This window comes from Lethenteron reissneri, chromosome 29 (assembly GCF_015708825.2).
Source record: "Lethenteron reissneri isolate LAM-NWPU_2019-01 chromosome 29, ASM1570882v1, whole genome shotgun sequence".
NCBI lineage: Eukaryota > Metazoa > Chordata > Hyperoartia > Petromyzontiformes > Petromyzontidae > Lethenteron > Lethenteron reissneri.
This window is the reverse complement of record NC_083807.1, coordinates 10,717,230-10,743,753: the sequence shown is the minus strand read 5'-3', so window position 1 is coordinate 10,743,753 and position 26,524 is coordinate 10,717,230. Positions and strand designations below refer to the sequence as shown.

At 43.1% G+C, this 26,524-nt stretch overlaps 1 long non-coding RNA gene across 3 annotated transcripts; it reads left to right on the top strand.

Annotated features, from left to right (window-relative positions):
- The first annotated feature begins 129 nt into the window (after positions 1 to 129).
- Positions 130 to 23,844, top strand: LOC133349234 (uncharacterized). 3 transcript variants are annotated; one of them, XR_009755923.1, is made up of 3 exons: positions 130 to 298; positions 14,048 to 14,171; positions 16,411 to 23,844. It is a non-coding gene; the product is annotated as an uncharacterized LOC133349234 (long non-coding RNA). The 3 variants fall into 3 exon arrangements; XR_009755921.1 differs by lacking the exon at positions 130 to 298 and adding an exon at positions 13,255 to 13,508; XR_009755922.1 differs by lacking the exon at positions 130 to 298 and adding an exon at positions 13,513 to 13,551.
- Positions 23,845 to 26,524: the final 2,680 nt, after the last annotated feature.

Below are 26,524 nucleotides of genomic sequence, written 5' to 3'. Positions count from 1 at the left end.
AACCCATTAGCAGTGGAGTGGTGATAAGTAAAGTGCCTGCGGAGACTTGCGTGGGTGATACGTTTGACGAGCCACCCCTACAAGCTTCGCAGTGAGCCATACCACGCGTGTCAAAGGCAGCTGCTTAGCTTGGGGCAATGGCTGTGGCCAAAGTTTCCCGAGCCAACTTTTAAAACGTCTCTGCTGCTGCTGGTGCCGCCGCCGCCGCCGCTGCCTTATGTTGTTAGGCACATCAGTACACTCAGCAGGTTGATAGAGCCATCGTTTGCAGTGTTGTTCCCCGTTCACTGCCCGAGTGGTGAGTTTGTTACGTTTGCACGTCCTGTCGTTCGCGTGGTCAAGGAATGTGTCAAACCAAACGGACGTGCCGTGCAATGGTAGCAAATTTAATTCCTCGTTGTCAACTGCTGCACTCGCCGTACCTTTAATTGTGCCTTGAATTGGTAAAACTGATAAGTCGTGGGGTTTTCTCGAGTTCGTTCAGTGGTCTGATTGGGTTCATTGACTGAAATTTGGCTGCAATGTATTTTTGTACATTACTCTTTTGTCAAGATTGGCTACTTTTTTTTATTAAAAAAAAGTTATGTTTGAGTACCGTTCTGCAACATCATTGTTTTATTCGTGCTCTTCACATTGTAAAATAGCTATTCATGTTGTTATTCTTTGGTTCTTTCGGTAAAGTCACGTATACTGCCTGTATAAAGACAAAATAATAAAATAAATAATTAAAAAGATAAAATTATAAATTAAATAATTATTCAACTTATTATGTTATCTTTATACGTGACTTTACCGAAAGAACCAAAGAATAATTCCTGCAGTCACGAAAGCTCCAAAATTAAGATTCATGTTGTTGATGATTTTTATTTCTGCTGTCACGTGACGTTAGTGGATAGCGCACCGCGCGATGACAGCCGGGTTAGATTCCCAGCCATGGTTCATGTATTGACATCTAAACCAGACCCGGGCAGTCCCTTTCACCAATGTGCCCTGGACAAGCATGGTGCAGTCAGTATATGAAAGCGTGAATATGCCTCTAAGCAGTGGCTTTGCCAAATGGCTGTCAATTATTTTTTTAAATACTTTAACGTATTATCTTGTACGTTTACGTTGTATTATTCGTCATATCACGGTGTGAATGCTGCACTGTCTCACTGATATTAGTTTCAACAATATGCATTTTAGTTAAGAATAATATTTATAATAAATTGTAAACTATTACAGGGGTTCAATCTTGATTTGAAGCTTTTCGTGACTTTCGGTAGATAGAAAAAATAATTATTAGAATTTGTTTTTCTATCTCCGTGACTTTACCGAAAGAACCAGAGAGCATTACAGGGGTTGTTAAATTGCTACGTAACGTTACATTTGTCAGCTTCTGCAATGTTATTCTTGTCTTTACGTGACATAGCCGTTAATTAAAATTTCATACGGATTAAACTTGGAAGGGATCATAGTAAGCCCAATTCACTTGCCCCACGTGTTGGGTTACATTTTAACTCTCGTGCATTGCCTACACTGGTGAATTGCTATGCGATATATGAGTGCTATCAAATTATATAAAACATTCTAAACACATTTTGGAGTGTTTCTTTGACGCCCAAATGCAATTTGAACCCCCCAAAAAATCGGGTTGATTATAATGATTAATGCCATGAGTGATTAAAGCAGTCTGCGGTTGGGCAAGCATCGAAATTATCAATTCCCATCCACATTTCTAAGCTTTAGCTTAGGAGTGATACCTTCACGATCCTATTACGGCTTTTGTTTTTGGAAACATTATTTTGGGCTCCTCCGTGGCATGAAGCACTGGTGTTTACCGGCTTAATAATAGCAGTCAGTAATGGGGTGGGAGCAGGGATCAATATCCCTATTACACAATGGAACAAGACTACACTCAGTGCTTGCTCAGTGTACAATGTAAAGATGGGATGGCTGAGTGGCGTGAGAGTATGCAGTTGCGTAGTGGGGTTGGCGTGAGCCCGAGTGCAGGGAATAACATGGGCTTCTGCTATTCAATTCCCCCCCTCTTCGTAATCTGTCCCCTGGTAGTCCGATCCCTGGCCTGTGTGGCCCGGTGCAGTTACACCGCCTGCACACTCGACAACTATGCTGTCACATGCCTGTCCACGATCTGGTTCTAGCAGCTGTCCAATCAATTTCGTAGGGCTGTATCCCACTGCACTACCGTCCAGCGAAATAAATTTTCAAAGGTTATTTGAACTTTTAAAGGCGTGCATACGCTATGTATTGCAATGCCCAGAAATTAGGATGTCCGTCCATCCTTACATCCATCTTAGGATGCTTCACATGCTTTCGTGAAAACGTCAGTATTCTGAAACCAATACCGATAAAACGTAACACGCTTTACCACTGCCCAGATCTAGATGCTGCTTATGCAATATTTCCATGTTATTAATGTAAAAAAAAATGTAACACCGTGCTGTGTGTGAGTATCAGGATACGTGCGTATGATAGTCTTAACATACTTGTCATGTGCCTCTGCAGAGCTTTTGCGCGTTTCCGGGCACGTTTCCCTGTGCAGTTTGACCTCCTAACTAATGGCGGCTTCCTTGATGGGCTTCCTTGCCAGCTTGGCTCTATTTGAAACGATCACAATCCGGCACCTGTGAGACATTCTGCTGATGAACACAAGTCTGGAAAGCCATTAGGCTGATCGAGTATATATATGAGGAAGTAAAGAACACCTCTTTCAAGATGCATGTCTAGCATGGAAGAGTAGGCCAAATACCCTTTAGAGAGGCTCTCGAGAGCTTCCTCTAGTAGAAGTCCTTTTGCGAGCAATGACTTAAGAATGAAATTGCAAAGGCTGTATCTTCGCCCTTGGAACAATGTAGAGACATTTATATATATACTTTATTACCCATAGAACATGTTCAATATAGTTTAGGGCATACATTTTTTTGGATATTACCCATACATATGAGTATATAAATGCAGTGATGTCAACATAGTGCTATGAAGGTACTCTCTAAAGTAATGTTAAGTGTGTTTTTCCGTAACGAAGCTTCAAACTCATGTTGAATAGTCGGGACACACTGCCTAAATAAGAACACTCGCTATTTAATCTTCCTTTGAATGCGATCCTGGATACCACAGCTACACATCAACAGGTGTAATTCACCAATCTAGAATTGAAGCTTTCGTGACTGCAGAAATTATACTGCAGTTTGCCGTTCTCCACGTGCTATGTGCGTGTTGTCCCCCTGTGTGTTCCTTCGCTATGTGTTTTACCCCATTTCCACCTGACGATGAGCGCTTGTGTTGCGTTCAAAACGTCGTGATTTATTTTAATTTTATTTATTTAATATTTATTTTATTTCTACATACGTGACTTTACCGAATAAACCAATGAGTGTAATTCACTGTTGGTGTGGCGTCAGACTGGTTAGTGAGCTGCACTACGAACCAATACCTGGGTCTGCCCCTCACCAACAGGCACTGACAAGAGTAGGCAAACAACCGTCATGATTGACACGGTTTTGGGGAAGCATTTATTCTGCAGTGGATTGATAGGGGGCAGTAAATTATGAAGTGGATTATTATTCACATTTTTTCCTTTCGGGTTCAGGATTTCACTCCGTATTTCAAGTCGTGAATTTGTCTTCTAACAATGACACGCGATGGTTGACCACATCTGAAGCCATACTTATTGGGCAGGAAACACACTGCCAAATCCTCAAATCAACAGGCGAACGGATTCACTCGAACCATCACTGCTGTGTGAAAAATCACACTCGGTAACCAAGCGTGCCGACTGCTACGCTGGTTGGCTGCCTATTACCTGCCAAGACATCAACGGGAAATGTATTCACGTGCATGGAAACCCCAATGCGTTCATTAACTTCCGCAGATTACTGCCAGTCAGATCAGGTGAACTAATGGCAGCAGACAGGTTTGCTGGCTGGTTCGCCTGGCTGGCTCGGTAAGATTAAACCAGACTGACACGCCTCTGTCTGGCTTGGGACGTACTGATGCCCTGAGGGGGCTGGTATCAGGCAGCTTCGGAAGGCCCGAGCCAGGGTTGTGGTACTGTGCCAAACTTACTGGCGGCAGATCCATACATGTGCTTCCACTGTGGCAGCCGATGCACTCCCGTTGCATTAATGCCAGGCGTGCACTCACTCTTGAGTCGATGGGCTTCATTCGCAAGAGTAGGCAATTGTGCGTCGGTGTCAAAGGCCAATTGATAGTAAATGCCATTAAGATAATAATAATAATAAACAATAATCGTCCTATGTTATTCGTTTCAAAAGTCTTCTTTTTGCAAGAGGTGAGCTTAGTCAGCTTCTATAAAGTGTTACCATCGATTCACAAAGTAAAATACACAGCGATAACAATAAATTAACCTTCGTGGCCTATCAACTGGTTATGTATATTGCACTGAATTACAAATACAGCAAAGTGATTTATTTTTGCCAACGTGTAGTCTTTGATCTTTGTTGAGACTTGCAACTATTACAGAGGTTTTATTATGAAGCAAATGTTCACTTTCGGCCTCAATGCGTGCTCTGTCTTGAGGCACATCTCGGTAAATCACAACCTCAAGAAATATTTGCAATGCACTCATTGTCATGGGTTTCATCCCAACCCTGACGCCCGTATATTTAGAAACATGCGTTTAGAATATTTGGCTTCTGCTATAAATTTCCAGGTGATAAGCCACTTCATTGAGCTATCATTTGTGGCCAGGTTGCTTTGTGGCCAGGTTGCTTCTAGAGCTGTATAGCTCAGTGGGCCTTACCTGGTAAAATAAAAATAATTAGTTTATTGTTCGCTCATCACGTTCATAGTCAAGCACATCAGAGGTGCCCCCAGTGAGCAGTGGGACATTCCGTGTCCGTGTCTGTGGGTGGGTATGTGCCTCACGTGCAACAAGCCACATTGACCGGACTTAAGGTCAGTCGTCAGAAAGGACCCACACTAAGAACAATGCGTTACATAACGCGAGCCAGATAAGCGAGCGTAAACCTGTCTTATTCTCTTTTTAGATTTGAAATATTTTGTCTTGTGAGCAGGATGTATCGGTCTGTGTGATAAGCAACAACGTGCGCTTTGCCCCGTGCATGAGGTTGAGGGCAGCTACGAGAGACGTTTATCATCGTGGCCAAATCAGTCGTGAACCCAATTACACACAGGCATTTTTATCGTAAAATCACAACTATCCAGACTAACGGTGTAGCAATCAACTCCCCCAAGCAATCCTATGAATTGCTGCCATTCAATGTCACTATTTTTTTTTTTTTATATTTGTTTACATGTGTATAATATAGATATATAAATGTAGGTATACAGTGCTTTACGTAAATGCAGGAATAGCATTAACATATTACGTAATGTACGTCTATTGTAAAAATATTGATTATTTTAAAGGATAATTCCATGCGTGGTCGCCACTTAATATTAATCAATGAATCAGTGCATCGTGACAACCATGACGAGGGCGACATGTGTGTGCTCTCATCTTCCCAGCTACTACGTTAACTTCGATTGGCTGGCCAAGACGTAACACAATAAACATTTATTATAAAGCTACGGCAACATTTAAAACTATTTTGTGACCACAAAACAGACACTTTTCAGGCCACAGTCAACAAAAATAAGATGTAATCCATGGTGCCGTCCCAGACCATTCGACACGCGGTACACTTTATTCTATCGTTATTAAAGTCATCTGCCGCTCAAAGCAACTCATGTGTAACAAGAGTTCGTGGTGCCCATGCATTAATATCAACAAGAAAACAAACTGTGCCGCTACCTCAAATTATTTGACTATTTTGCAAAAATAGTGTAAGGTTGCATTGATGCCACTGATTTTACCAGCGTAAACAGGTTAGACTTCTATTTTAATGCTTTACAACTAAGGTTCAAAGTGGCAATGCGTTATCTTTGTTCGTCTGTCTGTCCGTCTGTCTCTCTGTTCGTCTGTAAAATGGTGCCATGATAACTGTCGTAAAGAGATAATCCAATGTAGTTAAACCGTTAGTTTTTGGTTATGTTGCTTTTACAGACTAATCCGAGAGGAAACCAGGCAAAAGTATTAGAGAGTTGCCTACAACTTGTCAATAATGTGATACATCATGTGATTTTGCTAATACAACACTGTGCTGGATGTACTTCTGAGGACAAACACATTTTTAAAGCATCACAGAAGCCATGCATATGCGTGATTGATCTTCCTTGTTTATTATTGATCTACTTAGGAGATTCTCTTTTCAAGTGTATCCTGCTGGGGATGTTTTGCCGAGTAAATCTTTTCATACTTATTGGGCACTCCCACCGTCTACATTGTCTGAGTATCCATATAAAATCACGATTGCAGGAGATACATACTCAATTTTAAAGCAGATAGGGTGATAATCTGGACAGCCAGAACATCTCCCCATGCAGTTGGAGACAGTACAGCATATGGTAGTAATGGAACAGCAGATGCAGGCCCATGTCCTTGACCTACCGCGGAGCTGATCTGCCCACTGACCATCGACTTGTCATCTGTAAAATGCGCCTACCATTCTTCGACTGCGGTGGTGGGTGTCCACCTAAGACCCCATTTAAAACCACAGTGGCCTGGTCTCAGCTAGCTGATGAAAGTTTCAAGCGAGAACTTCATCATCGCTTGCACTTGGGGTTGGCAGCATCCCCCTTTCATCCTGATGCCGAGGGGAAATACCTGAGGTTCAGAAATGTGGCTCATGCAGCTGCAATGGCTGTTTTGGTGACACAGTCCAAACCTCCCCAAAGACTCTTGCTGATAGAAGAGGTGCTCGAACAGGCGCACTCCCACCGTCTACAATACATCATCCCACATTGCGGAATGAGGAGGCTTACTGCAGCCTTTGCTCGGAAGTTCGGAGAACCGTGTGGTGCTGCAAGGATAAGCGTTCGTCATGGGTTGCTGAGGAGATGGAATCTGCCTCAGCCAGCAATCACAAATCACTCTTTAACCCTTTCCCGTTCCCGTGACATACGTGTACGTCATCAGTTCTAACTTTTTTGGTACCGAGGCTCCCACAAGGCCATGTGGGCAGGCGTATGACACAGTTTGGAGCCAGCTATCATAGAGTGCGGTCGTGTTGCTACAGTTGTCACTGGTGAGTACAATGTCTTTAAAAACAATGGGGATGTGCCTATCTAAATAAAATTAACGCTGAACCACTTGTGCGGTCCGAGATTCAGCGGTGAATGGGACTCACCCTCCAACTTGCAGTCATCTCCAAACGGGAGAGAGGCATCTGCCAGTCATCTCAGTCAGTCAACTCCTGGCACCTGGTTCTGTCCCATGACCTCCTACGACAGAGCCTTCAACACTTGACGTGGCCTCAAAGTGCATATAGCCTGCCACATGTGCCGGGTCGACATCACCGCCACTTCGTGGAAATTGGCGGTTGTTGTTGTGTGTCTGTGTTGTTGTGTGGAGTGGTGTGCGATGTGTGTGGTGTTGTGTGGTGTGGGATGTGTGTGTGTGGTGTACGATGTGTGTGTTGTATTGTTTTGGGCTTTTGGGGGGTGGGTGGGACTAGTACTGACAGGTGGAGAGGTTAGGTTATGGATAGAGGTGTTATGATGGATTATGTTGTGGATGGCTATGGTGATGCAGTTTTAGGAGATGGTGTGGATGTGTTGTATGTCAGGCTGAGGGGACAGGAGAGTGACGGAGTGGTATTGAGGGGAAGGGTGACTATATTTATCTACGTATGATACTCTCAAGATGTTAAGTTGAACATTGTGTGGCCGCCGTTGCCTATGATTGCCATCTTGATGGTTTGCCATTGTTGATAACCAAAACAACAGGACTGAAATGTGGAAATCTACTTACCTATGTATGAGATCATCTGCTAGTGACGGAACATGTATATATGGTGTTGACCAGACCAATTTACATTGTTCTTAATACGACTCAAAGCACCTTGCCTTGCTGCCCTTCAACTCCCAATGTATATGAGTTGGCCTTCTAGACTTGACGTGATTCTCACTCACCAAAGTCCTTGACTCTGCACATGTGCCTCTTCCTTTCCCCCACCTCCGATTGGCGCGGTTGGCTATGTAAGGTGTGAAAGAAGTTCAACAACATACATACAACAACTCCTTCCCCTGTCACGTGTCTCCTCCACTGTACATCTCGCTTAGGCCTCAGAAAACCTTAACAAAGCCTCTTCCATATTTACTGCACAATAGTTAAACTCACGTTTCTACAACACTGATACCAATAATGATAAAAAAAAACACGGCCTCATGTTCCCAGGGCTTAAGGCATTTGTACGGTATTGTGACAACAATAATCCACTTACATAGAGCTGTGTGAGTCTCAAAGTTCACTGTCAGCAGAGCAGCGTTAATGCGGTAACTCTCTCAGAGCAAGGCCGGCTGATGGTCACGGTCGCCAAATCGGCTCTGAAATGCGGGCAACGTTTAAACTGGGCCATGGCTCCCAGCAGAGTGACACTCGTTTAGCACGGGGCTCGTAGCCTTGTCATGCGCCGATATGAAACAAACTGGGCCACGTTTGTATTTGTTTATCAAGGACAGTGTAGCTTACGGCACAAACAGGTGGCTTGCGTTTAAAGCCAAGGGCCCCATGGCACCTTCTCTGGAAGCGTGTGTGTGTGTGTGATGTAGGTGAGATTGTGGAATCTTAATGAGCGTTCTAATTTAATTAACCTGTGGGTTTCTCTGCAAACCAGTGAGCGTTTCCAAATGAGAACATCTCTGGCCTGTTTACAGTCTGGAGACAACTACAGGGCAGGCCGCTAATGAAAAGAACTAAGAGCTAATCAATCATCACAATTCTTTCAGGCACTGCACTAAATATTTTCCATAATAAAGGTATAGCAGTTAAACGAACAATTACGAACTATAACAGCTGGTGCAAAATGTATCTGGCACAGAGTTAAATGTGAACAGTTGTTGACATTCACGGATAGACAAAAATCACCCAACATCAAATGCACGTTCCCTGAGCAGTCACTTGTATATTTGGTGGTAACAGGACACTTATTTTTCCCTCTGCTTTGTTTCCTGTCCCTGATGGGGTGGTTAACCAACAGGCACTTTGTTTTTAAATAACAGTTGCTTTTTCATACTCTTAGGTGTTTTCGGTAAAGTCACGTAGGTAAAAAATAAAATTAAAAGTTAATAAAAGTAATAATGGAAATAAAATAATAAAGCACGACGTTTCGGAGGCAACACAAGTCTCCGTCATCAGGTGGGACCGTCACAGCTAAAATTACAGTTTTCTAGATGTGTTTTTTAAAATACATTATTTTATTGATTTGAAAGAGCTATGGTGCTGTTATTGATACACAGTAAGTCCATTTTAGACTCTTGAATACATGTTTAGGTTACAGCACTACATTTTAAACGAGTTTTTTTTTATCAACCACGTTATGTTCTTACTGCTCCCCTGAATAAGTCAGAGAGCAAAGCATCTTTATTTATTTCACAATACCCTGTATTAAGTAGAGGCTACACATTGATGTAGAACACACACACGCAATCAATGTTATGCGGCCCTTCCTAATGTCTTCAGCTGGCCTTTCTTGACAACAACCACCAGACACTGCTCCTTGAGCCATGGAGATGAATGGTTCAGTTTGTGTGTTTTCACAAAGACGCATTAAAGGCCTCAGCTTGAATGTGTAAAATTGTGTACAAATGCAAGTTGAGCAAACAGCCTCCTCTGTGTATTTCAAATATGTTCTCGGTAGGGAATTTTCCTTCTCTCTCCTTACCGCGACATACTGTTCTCTTCCCGCTCCGTACTACACACTCCATTTGTTGACATCGACATGTGCTTTCCTATATTTGCCTTGTGCTTCGATCAGCTCTTGTGCATGAGCTCGCAGTGATTAATGCGTTATGATCTCACGTACTGTGACCTATGACCCGATACACCCGGACTGTCGAGGAAGGAGTTGTTTTCCTCGCACGCTTTGGGTTCTATTCGGGTGCTCCGGTTTTTTTTCCCACGTGTATAAACATCTATTGCCTGAAAACATCTTCGTGTATAGAGGAGTGAAGAACTTGGGTATATGTTGGCGTCTTCTCACCAACTGGCTGCCTTCTAACTTGTCCGTAGTTCTTGAGCGATTGTGAGATGACATTTGTATGGACGATGCTACATAAAACTAAACATTATTATTACTCTATTGGAACCTCATTTGCCAGTAAAAAATATGATAATTGTTTTTTTTACCCTTCTATCTGGCAACAAAACTGACACCTTTTTTTTACAAGGAGTCATGTTTGCATAGACCACAACACCTGCAGTCATAATGCAAACAAAAAACATAACTCTGATAATGTATGCACTGTCCTTGAAGTTGATCATCATTGTTATTTAAAACTAAATGTCCTCTGCCAGGCAGGGAAATAAAGACACACGCAAATGCTTACAACTCACACTGCTTAGAAAATCTAAACACATCTTGTGACTGACTTGCATTTTACTGGAATGGCCTCTGTGGGTTGCGTGATGGCTGTTTTGCACAAGCGCTGCACAGTTCAGTTCTTTGAGGTTACTTTTAAAAGCCACTGACACATTGCAGAGGAGAGTAGTACACTGATAGTAAAAGCAAACAACTATGTTATGCATGCTACTGCAGCAGTCACATTTACGGTCTGTCAGATATGTCAATCAGTTCTTCTGCACCTATACAATTAATTAACGGACATTTTTTTTTATCAAGGAGATGCGTCATTTGATAAAATTGTCTCAAGAAATTGGGATTGCTATATTTTTAAAAGGGACAGTAATGTCAGGGTATTTCATTGTCAATCATTCTGTGAGTACGGTAATGGTTAAAATGTGAGATTTGTGCTATGAGACCACCACACTGGCCTTCTCTCGTGAAAAATAATGTCACGGGAGTCTTTAACATTCACCTTCGAGGAGACATAACGTTTTGACAATTACCCATAAAAGTTACCGAGTTGCTGCTGGAATAAAAAAAAAAGCCATAAAAAGTGGCTTAATGATGAGGACAACAATCACTGGTCTACGCAGCCGTCCAAATATCATCCATTCCATACAGCACTGTATATATGCAGTGCGTTTTGAAATATGTTCTGTCGATTCTATCCGTAATGGCACGGCACTTGCTTTGCTTCGATGTAAATGAAATGTGGCAGCTCAGTGGTGCGTGATGGCACATTGTGACATTTGTTTTGAAGAGGCTGACAGGATGACAGACACGCGGAGACGGATAGAGAATTGGATAGTGAGCGTTGTATTAGTGCTCTTGTTAGTACGAGTGTATCGATACAGGCAGACAACTGTTAAAAATATACGCAAGGACAACGATTTGTCCGTTCAGCCTCATAAACCACATGGTCAACTGTTGTGAGTGAACACCTATTACGATCCACACTACACTTAGTTAACTTTGTCTACGCAATGCTGATGCTTCCACAATACAATAGGTACTTATTAAGGCTAAGTCAACCACCCACACAGACACACATGTATGGGCATGCAGGAATTCATTGATATGAATGCATTAACATGTGCGCAACATACTTTGTATTTTTATCAGATTGGACGCAGGGCAAAGGCAGAGGCTTAACGTGAATACTTTTAATATATTGCAGAATATATTACAAACAACTTGCGCAATAATAAGATAGAAACATGTTATGCGTATTGAAATTGAAATACCTATGCTTGGCTCTTATTCATTGCAAAACATTGGCATGGCATAGCATACATAGAGTTGTACATATATTTTCTTATTTGTTAAATCGTTTTTCCTCCCCCCCCCCCCCCCCGTTTATTACATTTTTGCGATCGGCATCATGTCAGAAGACGAATAATCCATTAGACAATCTTACAGAGTCGCTCTCAGTCTCTCAGAGAACAACTACGGAATATCTTTTTTCAGGTTCCTCTCCATAAACACTTCAATTGGCCTTTTAATCTCTGCACAGTAGGGGGCACACTTTCCCACACACTGCTATATGACAACTTTTTGCATGTCTTTTAAATCGGTATTTCTAATGTGTGCATTTTATTACATACATAATTCAAAGTTTTACTGAGACACTAAAAATACTATGTAAGGTACTATACACGTGCTGTGTGTGTGTATAGAGATTTGGTGAATGAGCAAAAGGCCTTTCAATTTAACACGTAGGCTTTTGCGACCAATATTATCCATAAGGATAAGGCTTTCAATTGTGAGATCTTGAGTTCAATTCCAAACCAAGGTCAATGTAATAATTCCAATCATCACTATAAATAATGTTTACCATCATGGCCATCATCATCATCATCCAACTGGGCACGACCTGGTGGGTCTGCACAACTCGGTGGTGCTTCCCTAAGATCACAACAGGGGCTCTTTCATGTGAATATTTGTACTTTGGCCATGGGAATGTGGCATGAGTGCATCACCGCCGAATCGGAACCAGGAATGAGAGCCACTTTCAGAATGCCTATGCACAACTAACATGAACTAGACGTAGGCACATGCACAATAAGCTTGTGAATATACAGATCAACAAATGAAAAGATCCCCCCCTATAGCCTTAACGGACTTTTTGGTAAAGTTAGCAAGCACCTCTGAAGTGTGCCACAACACAATGAGGGGGTGGGTGGCCAGGACCACGCCTGGCTGCCTTTGACTCTCTCGTGGTGACCTAGGGGAAGCCCAGGACCGGTTCAGATAATCGTCACTGGTGTTGGGAGTGAGCTGGAATCGAACTCGGGTCTTTGGGTTCTTAGTGCAGCGCACTAAGCACGACACTACATCATCAACGTAACGTACACACACACATTTCTAAGCTTTGCTACACCATGCCTAAAAGCTTGTGAATACACAAATCTACAACAACAAGCACTGCTCACTATTGAGTGGTGGTGATATCACCACCACGGCACTTGTGCCAGGCTAGGTGCACCTTGAGGCCACATCACGTGTCACAGGCTCGCTGCTGGCAGGTCACGGCGAGAGTCCCAGGTGTTGTAGGTTGACTGACCGAGACGACTGACAGATGCTACGCCACCCCGTGCTCCCCACTACAAATCCACACCACACATCTATCAACTTTCTCCCCATGCGCCTTTTGTTCAGTGTCGTGCTAAGAGATTGTGAATACACCAATCAAAATCACACACATACACATTTCTAAAATTTGCCTCCCCCCCACCCTACTGCTCCTATCCACCCCACGTGGCTTTATGCAACAGTGTGCTAAACACACGCACAGGGCTGGCGTTGTAGGGAGTTGCCAGTGCTCAAAGGGAGACCGGGGAGACTTGGTTCGTACTGGTTTGGGCATCGTGGTGGGAGGGCAGGGGAGGGACGCCTCGTCCCCATGTCCCCTGCCTCTTAAATAGACACCGGCGTGCCGAGTGTCCCCCCATCCGTGGCTCAGAGAGAGAGAGAGAGCAGGGGGGTGGGGGGCAAAGGGGGTAACACGGATCAACGTCATAGCTAGGGGGGTAGGGGGGGCAGCCCAGAAGCAATAACAACTCGTGGGCTCGCTTGGAGGTGAGTGTAGGGAGCAGGGTGCGAACGTTCGTCGTCTTCAACGGTGCCTGGCATGTCGTGTAAAGTTCATTGATGGCATTGTCATCATGACTGTGTTGTTGTTACCTTTCACAGTATTGAGGTTTTTACTCTATAACATCAGTATGCTATAACAGTGCTGTATATAAATACTAGACTCAATTGGTTGGACATTGCATCACACTTTTGTGTCATTGTTAATTTACGATTTCCATTATTACACCGTACGGTGTTGCATAATAAAGCGATAATGTGTCACATACATACAAAGAAATACGGCATGTTTTATTATAACTCTAGATTTAAAGTTTTCGTGACTGCAAGGATCCATACTCTTTGGTTTTTTCGGTAAAGTCACGTAGGTCAAAATAAAATATCAATTTAGTTTTTTCATTTTTATTATATTTTCACCTGCGTGACTTTATTCTAACTGTCTTACGGAAATAATTGCTGCCATTCGAAGCGGCATGACGATCAGCCACATTGCGTATATGTAGAGAGATCTCCCATCGTTCATTTAGACCAGAAGACGAGAGACGCGGAGGGTGAGGGGCACGCTGTGATCCAAGCCCTGCTGCCTCACCTGCGCCTGCGATGGTGAAGCGGTTCAGCCGTTTGACCCCCGGCTACTTTCGCCTGCTGCAGGTAACCACGACATTTTTATACATCGACAATTTAGCTGGCCTGTAATAGAGCACGGTGGAGGTGGGGGTTAGTGGATCGCACAAAAGTTGAGAAACTCCATTCCCAGTGGGCGGCGAGGTGCCAGTTCCTAGCTCGTCGGAAGGGAGTAACAGCAAATAAGTATAACCCGTAAAAACAAAGTTTTTCACTATAAATCCTTTATATGCGTGGCGGCTAGAGTCCTCTCGTCCTCTGGCTTGAGATGGCTGCCACCTATGGGTCAGATGATTGTCTGCCAGTATTAAGCAATTGGTAATTAAATATTTAATTTGTTTTCCCTAAACAGTGTAACATTTTGGAAAAAAAAATTCACGAACATTAATTGTCTCGCACAACGAGTCTGTGTGGGAAATGTCAGCTCGATTGGATCACGGGAAGTGGGTTAAAAAACGACCGAAAGATTTGCACGGTCGTAAGCAAGCAAGCAAGCACGCAAGCACGCAAGCAAGCAAGCGAACTTAATATAAAGGATTTAAAAATGTGGACCTCCACTTGTTCCATCAGTGTGGGATACAGTGATTCCCCCTCGCACGCGTGAATTTCTCCGGGTGCTCTGGTATCCTCCCACATGTAGAGACACGTGTATTGGCTGATAACGCCTTGATATCGAGAGTACCGCAAAGCTTGGGCAATTGTTGGAGCCTGCTCACCGTGTGGCTGCCTTCCTGCTGGTCTGTGCTTCCTTGCGCATGTGAGTCGTTCTCTCTTCGAGAGTGAGCGAATACTCATACTGTTCCCGTTCCAAGTTGAAATGGTTATTAATCCGCTCACACCTAACATGCCAATGGGCAGGCAACCTCGAACTTAAATAACTACGAAGGAAAAGGTGAAGCTCTGAAATCACTTGCCCATGTAGAGATGTAGAGACATCTCTACATCTAAAGTGTAATTTGGTTTACTCTTCCACGCTGGTCAAACGTTTGAAAAAACCCACACTTTACACCACCATTGCAAGTCCAGTGTGCTAACCATTACTCTCTGGTAGTATTCCTAAATAATGGATGTTAATGTAAAATCCCTCTCGTTTGCCACATCGCCATTGTCGGGTTGTTATTAATATGCCACTGTACTTGGACATAGTGTATCAATGCTAAAAACTGTAGCTTATATGTACGCATGTGTGCGTATGTAGCTGCGTGTGTGTGTATGTGTATAGGAAGCAGTAGTGAAGTGGTTAGCGCACTGCACTATGAACCCGGCGACCAGAATTGGATTCCTGCTCACGGCCAACGCCAGTTATGATTATCTAAATTAGTCCTGGGCCTCTCCTAGGTCGACTCAGCCTTAAATAAGTACATGGTGCGTAAACATCGCCACTGGGGAGATAAAGATGACCGGGCGTAGTGATGGCCATCAACCCTCTCTCATGCAGTGCCAACCTTCATAGGTGCTCGCTAAATGTGCTTGTTTCAATAGTCTGTTAAGGCTGTAATTGGGGCTTTTCGTCTTTGTATGTATATTGTGGGGAGGAGTGTTTTAATGGTTAGTGCACTGCACTAGAAAACTTGGATTCAACTTGCATTCAATTCCTGAACGTGCCTGACACCGTTGGCAATGCGTAACTGGTTCATGTCTAAGGCCTCTCAAAAGTCAACTCAGCCATATATGATTAGCAGGTGCAGCATATTCGTAAATACAGTGTCATCAATGGGGAGATAAAGGTTGTGGGGACATGCCTGACGCTGGCCACATTTACTAAATGATGAACATTTGTCTTTTGTGAGGTGTTTCTGGTTTTTAAGAACTCTAACAATTAAAGCCTTGTAACTTAATATTTGCCTCAAAGTTCAGAAGTTATGGTCCAAGAATAAATGGCAAATGTATATTTTTCGACAACCATGGTCCTTATGGAATAGAACAATATTGCATCTCATTAATCCTAAGTAATATTTCCCTCCTTGGCAGTTTTATGAATGGGCAATTGGACTAATTGTTTCGTCAATATTAATGTAAGTGCTTTTATGAGCATACCATAAAATTAAAAATAACTGCAAATTAATTTCATTTTTTAAATATTTATACAGATCAATGTGCAATTTATTTACTTAATGTTTCATTTGATTTAAGGTCTTCACTACTGAAAAAAATTGCGTGAAAGAGTAGGCCAAAATCCCATGTAGAGGGGCTCTCCAGAGCTTCCTCTAGTGGAGACGATAGGAGAACGTTGCCTTTATGTTGTGGCCGCGTGTGCCCTGTCCAGCTGCAGACCCAGTCGGCACAGGAGCTGGCGTGCGGGCACGCTGAAACCCGCACCAACCGCGCCGCCTTGATGCTCAGCCTCCTGGGCCTGGCGCTCAGCTCCTACAGCCTCAAGCGCATGCGAGCGCTGCAGCTCACGAGCGAAGAGTAATGGCTTGCCCGCTCGCCCACTCGCTCGCTCGCTCGCACGCACGGTACCGTCTCTCCTCCTGGAGATCGACCCTTGTGTCAATGACTACTTGACTGCGACGACAGCGACGCTGTTGTCGCCGCTGTAACAATTCTCCAATCAACCCCAAACCCCCCCCCACCCTCCCCGGATCCTGTTCCGGGGAGGGTGGGGGGGGGGCGGGTGGGAGGTGGCAGGTATCATATTTTCTGTAGCTCAGCCCCAAACGGCTCCGGGTGAAATTAAGCCCTGATTTAATTAATGCAATTTCTATTTTTGTATCCCCACCCTACCCCCCCGCTCAAATTAGCATTGGGCAGGGCTCATCTCTGTTAGGATACTTAAGTCACTGGTGTGGAAATTCCACATTGACTTGTCTCCCCATAGGATGACCATAGTTGAACTATCATAGATCCATAAAGAAAACACGTTGCCTATTACTGCAACATTAATTACCAGCGAGGCTTCTGTGGATGTCGATGCACTGTGTTGAGGCTTGCAAGGCAGTGTGGGGTTTTTTTTTTGCCAAAATTCTATGCAGCTTAGACACTTACCTTTTTTTTTATGCCAGCAATGCAAATCATATTCCTTAGAAATGGAATGATTAGACATGTTAATTATGTTCTGTAAAATGTTAGAAAATGAAAATTATCCACAATGCTTAAGCAATTCAGGTTGCATGCAGCCTTCAATATAAATCAAATGTAAATGATACGATAGCCACAGCAACAATTCTGCATTTAGACAATAAACATCCACATATTGCATTGGCACTTTATTGGGCTTCCTCAATGTAGCAGAGGGGACTCAAATTCACATCTTGACGAAACAGCTGGAAAACAAATTACTCCATCTTTTCTGAAATATACATTGAATAAAAAACACATTGTCTAACATGTAGATCAAGCTCTGTGTGTGTGTGTGTGCAAGAACATATATGCACACACAAAGCATTCTGGTTGCTGTGTTTGTTTAAGATTGGGTGTGCAGTTTTTATTTGTATGTAGAGTTTTATTTCCGGTTTTTTTCTGGCTGTCTCTGTGATTTTGTGAACAAGAAATGATTAACTCTCACCTGATTAAATAAAGGGCATTTAATGCCATTGAACTTGTACGAGACATCGTAATGCAACACTCACATGGCTGAATAAGGACATTGGATGGAATTGTGGACACCAAAGTGAAAACACATGGCCTGAGTAAACTAAAAGCAGTTGTTTCAGTCCCTGCTTAATTCCTGCATACACAGAGCTAAACTACTCGTACGTTTCTGCCTTATGAGAGTCCTCTTGAACCGTTAAGAATGCAATGTCCCTCTGCTAAACCATGACAGGCGTGCAGAAGACGGAATGCGAAGTCACGAGGCTTTGCACTGGGTCACGTGTTACAGACAAATGGGGCATGAGGGCGCTATTCTGGCAGGTAAAAGCAGCGTGAACCAGCCAGTGGTCACCTCAAACACAACCCTCGGCACGATGAATCGGCAACGGCAACCAAACACTGCACGGAGATGTTTTTAATTGGCCAAACAAATAATGTTTACATTCAACCTGGCGTTCTATAACTTAACCCGGTTAAGTTATTGAGATTGACGGTCTCTCTAGCAATAAAGGCCTGCGGGATAATTGTGTTGATATTCAAAATTTCGAATTTGTGGATATTGTACCGGCACTCGGTGACGTTTCCTCGTGAATGACGTCATAGTGTCATGAACACGCTCTCGACGGCGGACGGCCTTTGCTTATAGCTGCTAATATCTCGCGAAGACTACCACGCAACTGCACGAAGTCGAATCATTAATGGGCCGAGTGCAAGCCAGCGCAGTTTGTGAGCTCGCGAACCGGTCTGCTACTCGGCGGGCTATTTGTCATCGTAAGAGCCAATACATCATCGACCAAACCCTAATGGTGTTACGTCTCTGCAATCACGATATGCGGGTGAGCCACTGGCATGGTTACAGCTGACCACAGCAGTATTTCTGTTACATTTTTTTTATTGATAATTACAAATAAATAAAAAAATCTCAAAAACAGCCTCATTAAATATTCAGTATGAAACTGCAGTTTTGCTTATTTTAAATCGACGTGGCTACTCGTGAAGAAATATATATATTAATAATATTTTTGAATTTGTGTTACAAAAAGTCAATTGGGTCTATGATTAAATATAAACCATTGGTGGTGCTCACAACTGCTAGCAGCTCTGAGCCATTGTCAGAAATTCCACATTTTTATGACGGGGGTTAGTCCACCCATAACAAAACAACTGTGGACGTCCCATACATTGGTGCTCGTTTTTTTTTATCAATTCCAGAGCGACGATGGACTGAGTTGATCTCCGACCAGTATTTGTGCTCACAACCTCTCGATTTGGAGTTCAGTGACTCATGACAGGGACTTGGCCTCTCTCTATGCAAATAGTGCAGGATTTCGTGACTCCTGGACAGTTGATCAATGGCACATGCTCGCTGCTGTATCAGTTTACCTGTGACCCTGACCTTTGGTTAAATTCGAGGAAAATTCCCTCTCTGAAATGTGTAACTTACAACCAGCCGCAAGGCACTCAGTCTACTCTCCTGGCCACTGCTATTGGTGTATTTTTTTTGTTTGTTCTCGAAAACAGTAAAATGCACTGAAAGGAGTTTGTTTTGCAGAAGCATCGACACATTTACATTTTAATTCGTCCGCCTGACGTTTAAGAACCCGTGTGACCACAGCCTAGTACAGTGAACGGTATCATTTACGCTTACATTTTGAGCAGAACTCCTGTATTTTGCAGCAATGTGGGCGATGGTCATTGCAGATGCTATCATCTTCGGGGTAATCTGCAAATTTACCTACAATTTTTGTTGCATAATAATCACGGGTGTTAGGAAGAAATTAAGTATAGGGGCGTGAGAATGAGTTCTTGTGGACCTCACAAACATTGTGGATACTGTGTTCTCCAGATGATAGCACATATCTTTCTCCGCCTGGTATTTGAAAGCAAAAGTTCGGGGTGCATCTTATATTCAGAGAGGTGCGTGCGGCCAGATTTGTATAACTTGATTGACACTGGGCACAGAGTTTTCGGTGGGTCTTGCTTTCCAGAGCATCTATAATGCGGAGAAGATGGTAATAGGAGTTGTGGGTAGTACGGCTGCCGATAAGAGGAGTTCAGCTCCATAAGCTTTATTTTCAATAGTGTTTGTATTATTTTTGCCTATGTTTAAAAAAAAAGTCTCACCGAGAGGTTGTGAAATAAACTCGCTACACAACTGGAATTGTGTCTGCTGCGAGGGAACTCTGGAGTGAATTCGGATTGGAGAAATGGTAAAAAAAAAAAAATCCATGGAAATGTAATTGTAAAGGGAAGGTGCATAATGATTTGACCGTTAGTGTGGTAGCTTTTTAACGGTAGTTAAAGACAAATGTGACATTTTGATACCTGGATTCTTACTCTATTTCTGAGCTAGAGGCAATTAAGCGGCGATGTGAAAATTGATTTGAATTCGAAAAAGCAATTCTCCATCGACGTATTTTAAGTTTTCAATTTACATAAACATTGCAATGCAGTATTTTACAATACCCTGGAAAAGCTAATTATAAAGTGACTATTAAATCAAGTGAATATTAAATGGGATTACGTTACATTGCGTCAGTTTCAGAGGGTAGTTTTTTATTTTTATCTTCGGTTATAAGGTTTTTTCGGTTCTGCATTTGCAATAAAATCGATTGTTTTGTGTTCACGTGTGCAAAACAAACAAGGGGAGTTAGACCTTCAAGCAGGCATTAATTAAAAGTATTTTTAATTACAGTTGAACAGTTTCAGACTAAGGCATCTCGTTAGCATAATGCAGCACATATGAATGCACTTCATATGCAGTCATTTAGTGTTCAGTGGCTTATATCCTTAATACAACTTGATTGTCTTGAAATGCACCAGTGCTGTATTATTGTGTGATGAAATGACAACTGTGCATTAGCAACTAATACTGTATTTTTTTTTGTTATTTGTCATCTGGCGCTCTTGTTGACAAATGCACTGGCACCCGAGGTAGGGTTGTATCTTCATGTGTGATTGTTACTGCAGACGGAGGCGTCGCGTATCTATAGGTGGTGTGTAGATGCACCTACAAATGTTTCTACAGTTGTGTTTATAGGTGTGTTTGTAGGTGAGATTTTACGTGAATACATGTAAGGAGCGGCATTACTCTTCCCAGTTTGCCAAGTTTCGAATCTTGTCCATGAACATCATCGATGGCAATTGGTTTCTGAACCCTAGCTGGGGCTCTTCTCGGTTGTGAGCAACTTTAACTCATGAACAACCAAAGCTCTGTGTGCATAATGCTGATTCCACCGGCCCTTTGTGTGTTGTGCCAGCCTTCATAGGAGCTTGATAACGGCTCTTGCCCTAGATAAACTTTGCCTGAGTGTGTGCGCGTGTGTGTGAACGTGCGTATGATTGTGTGCATGCAAAACTGTGGGGAGCGGTGGCATCGTGGTTGGGACACTGCGCTACAAACCCGGTACCTGGGTTCGATTCTCAGTTACAGATAACATCGGTAGCGGCTGATATCCGAACATGCCTTGGGCCTGCCATAGGTCGACTCAGCCTCAAATGAGTACCTGGTGCTGTATGTGAACGTAAAAAATGGGGAGACAAAGGCGGCTAAGCGTGGCACTGGTCACACCACCCTTTTGCTGCTAAGCTCGCTAACAGCACTTGCCCCAAAAGTCTTTGTAGACTATATAGGGGATATATGGCTAATGTATGCAAAAATGCCCCAAAACCCCATGCTGTAGTGTAAATACTTTTAATTGAAAACGCACAATAAGCTTACTTGGTCTTCGGTCTTGAACTATGCTTAAACCCTTTCCTGACATCAGCTTCACAGCCATTTATAACTCTGTGATTCTCGGAAGTGGCTTTGCTTGCGTATGAAGTTTGGTGCTGGGTTCCACAATCATTTGTTTACCATTGGGTCACGCTACGGGGTGCTCTCCCCATGCGGTTACGCATAACAATAAAATATTAAAAATTCAAGCAAAATCCATTATCTACCACATTGAGATGTTATTCGTTAACATTTGTAGGAAGTTCAATGAATGTACATCAAATTTACTTAAATCTGCTTTTAGTAAGGCTATGGCCAAATCACTTGGAATGCATTCAATATTGACAGATCCTAAAATCTTAACAGGATTTAGCCTGGATAGGTCTAAGATGGTCAATCCGACACGCACAAACACAGGTCTTGTGCAGCTCTGTGGAGGGACGTTATCTCTCGGCAAATGGGCAGTACAGCAAAATATATTGTCGTACAGTACTGTACTATATTCAAACATGCTCCACGAATTCACGAACCCACGTTGACCAACGTGGTGCAGTATGGTCAAATAATCCCCACTACCGACACGACATAGGCAAGGCCTCGTATCCAGGAGGGGGTTTTGACTAAAATTGGCAGTGCATGTGCACGAGTAAGTGACCCCGGTGACCTGAGTTCGATTACCACTCACGGACAACACCAGTGACGAATATCCGAACCGGTTCTAGGACTTCCCAGGGTTGACTCAGCCTCAAATGAGTGTCTGGTGCGGTGTGTAAACATTGCCACTGGGGAGACAAAGGCGGCCGGGCGTGGTGCTGGCCACACACCCCCTCGTGTGCCGTGCCGGGCTTCATAGGTGCTCGCAGACTGCACTTGCCCCAACAGTCTGGTTAAGGCTATATGGGAGATCTATCTCTTTGTATGTATGTTGAACTTCTTTCGTACCGTAAGTAGCCAACTGTGCTAATCGGAGGTGGCAGGGGAAGGACAACAAACTAAACACAAAAAGCAGGATGAGTGTAAGCAGGGCTGGTTTGGGTCGCTCGCTCATGGCTGCAATGGCCATGTTAGAGGAGCTGTGTTAGATCCTGTTGAGATCCTGGATTGCGTGTAATCTTTTTTTTTCTTCCAAATCTTATTTTATTTCGATCGCGCTATCACCGTCGTTGCGAGACAAAAAAAAGTCGGTTCGGGAGATGAATGTCCACAGCCACCCTCCTCGGTAATGAAACCATGCTCTCAAGTCCACAAGCGAGCTCCTGTGTTGTGTATGTAGTTCATCTAACATGCCAGTCACATTATAAAATATGACCGCTTCGAGTGACATTGACGTGCACTGACTTCTATGCAAAACAAATGTATTAAATGCGTTTGACTAAATTAATATTAGTCCTTAAATATTTGACATGTAAACAACACAAGCACTTAATTCGTTTGTTGGAGGTGCATGCAAATGTATACTTTTGCATGAAATATACATTATGATTAGCCTACCTTGTAGACTTAGGCTTAATATTTAGTTACTGCGGCAGCGATTGCTGGGAGGGTGATAACCTTGGCGGGACATGAAAACCTGGACCGTGGTGCAGAGAATGGACTGGAGTTAGAGGGGGACACTGCTTGAGTATTAAGATCTGTGTGTGTGGTTTGTAGTAATAGGTTTTTACCCTTTCAACTGGTACAAAACTGACACCTTTATACAAGGCATCATGTTTGCAATAACCACAACACAAGCAGTCAAAATGCAAACAAAAATAAACAACTCTGATGATGATAATGATATGCACTGTCCTTGAAGTTGATTGGTCCACACCCGAGACAGCTTTTCTTAGAGCCTAGTCTCCATTGGTGTTGGACCAGATGACGCCAAAATGCTCTAAGAAAAGCTGTCTCGGGTGTGGACCAATCAACTTCAAGGACAGTGCATATCATTATCATCATCAGAGTTGTTTATTTTTGTTTGCATTTTGACTGCTTGTGTTGTGGTTATTGCAAACATGATGCCTTGTATAAAGGTGTCAGTTTTTGTACCAGTTGAAAGGGTAAAACCCTATTACTATATTTTGCCACTGGTAAAGGAGATGTCTCATAGTGTGTGGTGTGTTTTGAAATGTTAGGCTGTCTCTCGAGAATTGTTCATCATGGTAAATAACAGAGCACTTACTCACTTTAGCTGGACTGTTTACTGAAATGTGCACAGCGAAAGCATTTAAGAACCTGTGAAGCCGAGGTTAAAGGTGGCGTGCCTTAATTCACCCACACATATGAACGTTAAACGTGTTGAAGCTGATAGGTGCTTTCAAAAAGTATTGCAGTTCTAACTTTGAACTCTATACCAAAGCATGCTACGTGATATTCTTTTTTAGTAAGGTCGGTGTATAACTTGCTATGTTTCTGCTGCGCCGTGTATTCTTGTATTTTTGTTTAATTTTCAATAAATATACTCTTGCCAAACATTTTTTTACTTTGCTTTTTCATGTGTGTGTGTGTATATATTATCGCCATTATATCAGAGTCGTCCTGGCCCAAAACATGTTCAAGACGAGTCCCAACAAACAGAGCCTCGTGTCACAATGGGGAATGACCCCAGGAGAAATGCTAAATAACTCGAGGGCAGATATCCCTCGACTTGCGAATTTTCGGTTTGTGAAATGTCGCATTAACGCAATTTCCACGTGAACGAAACTTCACGACGGCCACGCGCCAGGAGGCCACCAAACAAGAAGCCACCCGGGGAGGCTGCGTCGTCCTCCGTTCGCGACAGCGCCGCGGCGTCCCCTGCAGTGGTAGCAGTGGCGGCCTCCCACGACACCTTTCCAGTGATTCGGACGCGTCAATCTTTGGGTGCGTTCCCTGAAAAGGTGATTTAAAAACAAATGCATTATTTCTCAATCGTTTTCACATGTCCTTGTTATTTGTGTATTGTGAAAAGTCGATTTTTAGGTGAGGAGTTTATTTGTTATGACTGTCCGAAACACATCTATAATTTTTAGTCTTAAATTAATGGGACAAAAGCCGTTCCGATTTACGAAAATTCGTTTTGCGCATGTGTTTTTTGAAGAACGCTGCATCCCTTTGCATAAATCTAGGGATTTATTTACTCCCAATTGTGTTTCTAGTTGGCCTCGCATACATTAACACGAGATTACCTCCTTGGTTAGCCCTCTCAAAATGAGTACGGTATTAACTTTAGACTTTGGATACACAACGTACATTCAATCCAAAGGTTGTTGCTGCTTCAATTCTCTTCCCCCCACCTCTGTCTAGCCAGCAGTATAACTGGGCTCTCTACAGCTTCCTGTAGTGGAGGCCCCACCGTCAGCAGTGGTGTGAACGAGCAATTGTAGGGCTGCACCTTTAACTTTTACTTGGAATACAGTGCAGGGTTGTCCAGATGTCTTGTGACCCCAAATTAATTGACCCCTAATTTTTTTTCCCACTTTGCACATTCATTTCTGTTTTAAATAAACCTTACTTAAAAAAAAATAAAGTTGAAGAAACATATAACGGGGGTCACAAGACATCTGGACTACCATGTACATCGAATGACAACGCCAAACCAAACGTAGGTTTGCATTATTTTACCAAGTTCAGACCACGACCTCCCTACTGTGGAATTATTCTGTCAATAATTCCCCGCACCTCCGATTGGCACGGTTGGCTACGTACGGTGAGAAAGAAGTTCAACGTGCGGTCAAACCCAGCTTCATTGCTGCAACACGGGCGCAGAATAAACTCAGTTATTTCAATTGGCTGCCCTTTATTGAAACAGCCTGTTGATAGTAACTGGAGAACTCTGTTCAACTATTCAAACAAACCTTTAACATATATATTTTGTAACTATCTCTCCGTGTTAAGATTGTTGAATCTCTCGATGCCAAAAATAAACATATCACAGTTAACACAAACACGACGAATTTAAATACGCGATCTAGTACAATTATCTTGGTATAAATGATAAAAAACGTTTGAGAAACGCAGCGCACAATGAAATGTCAGTGTCGTGCGTGTACGAGCCGAGAGCCCACGTCACTGAACACGTGATTTGCCATCGTGTTACACCGCAGTCACGCGCACCCATGCCTCGTGCTGAGTTTGTCTCGGCCACGAGGTGGCGGCAGGTGGTCGGCGAATCTCATTTCGACAAAAACGACACATTACAGCAAAAAGTTGTCCCCCATTCAGCATCAACCACTGCCTTAAAACAGACGAATGCATCAGGATAATGTTTTGGGAAATGGCCATTACTATTATTATTAAAGAGAAGACATAGTACTGGCCATTCCCCTGTGGGTAATGGGAAGCCAACAGTCCATAAACATAATCGATGATACCCGGTGGGTGCCTCGAATGGTGACTGATGTCCACAAAGGCAATCGGAAGACAAACTGTAACCGAATTGGTTCATTCAGAATTCAAAAGCCATCGTTTTAACGGATGGCGACATGGCCTGGAGGGAGCACGTTGGTCACTTGTTGCGGATATTCACGGGTCTGGATCCAGGTGTATTAACCACGCCTGTGTCTTAAAGCTTTCGTGACCGCAAGAATTCACATTCTTGGGTCTTTCGGTAAAGTCACGTAGATAGGTTCAAAGAAAATAACTAAAAATAACAAAAAACTACGACGTTTCGATCGCAGCACAAGCGTTCGTCATCAGGAAGAAAAAAACAGGGGGACAGCTGCTGACGCAAGACTGTTTTAAAGGTTTAAAATGTGTGTCGCCCAAGGGTCATACACGAAGTGGGCAGGGCTAGTGATGTTAATGTGAGAAATTAGCTGATCATTGTTTTAATGCGGTGAGCTCACACGAAATTGATTTATCTCAGACGAAGGTACTTTGCAAACCCACTGGCTATCAACAAAGATTAGTTCATGCAGCCATCCACGTATACAGACACAGACACAACTTCAATCGATAAGATGGGCTTAAACTGAGCAATCATTGGAAGGACGTTATCAACCAGTTTAAGTCATAACTGGCTGTGATGTCCCCATCCTACCACCTTCCGATGTTAGTTGTTATTTTCGAATCTCTGATTTAACATTAACAGGTTACGTTTACCACGCTAACACAGCCACCTTGCTCGCCGAGCTCGACATTGCTGCTCTGCGATCTCCCTTTAACATGCTCA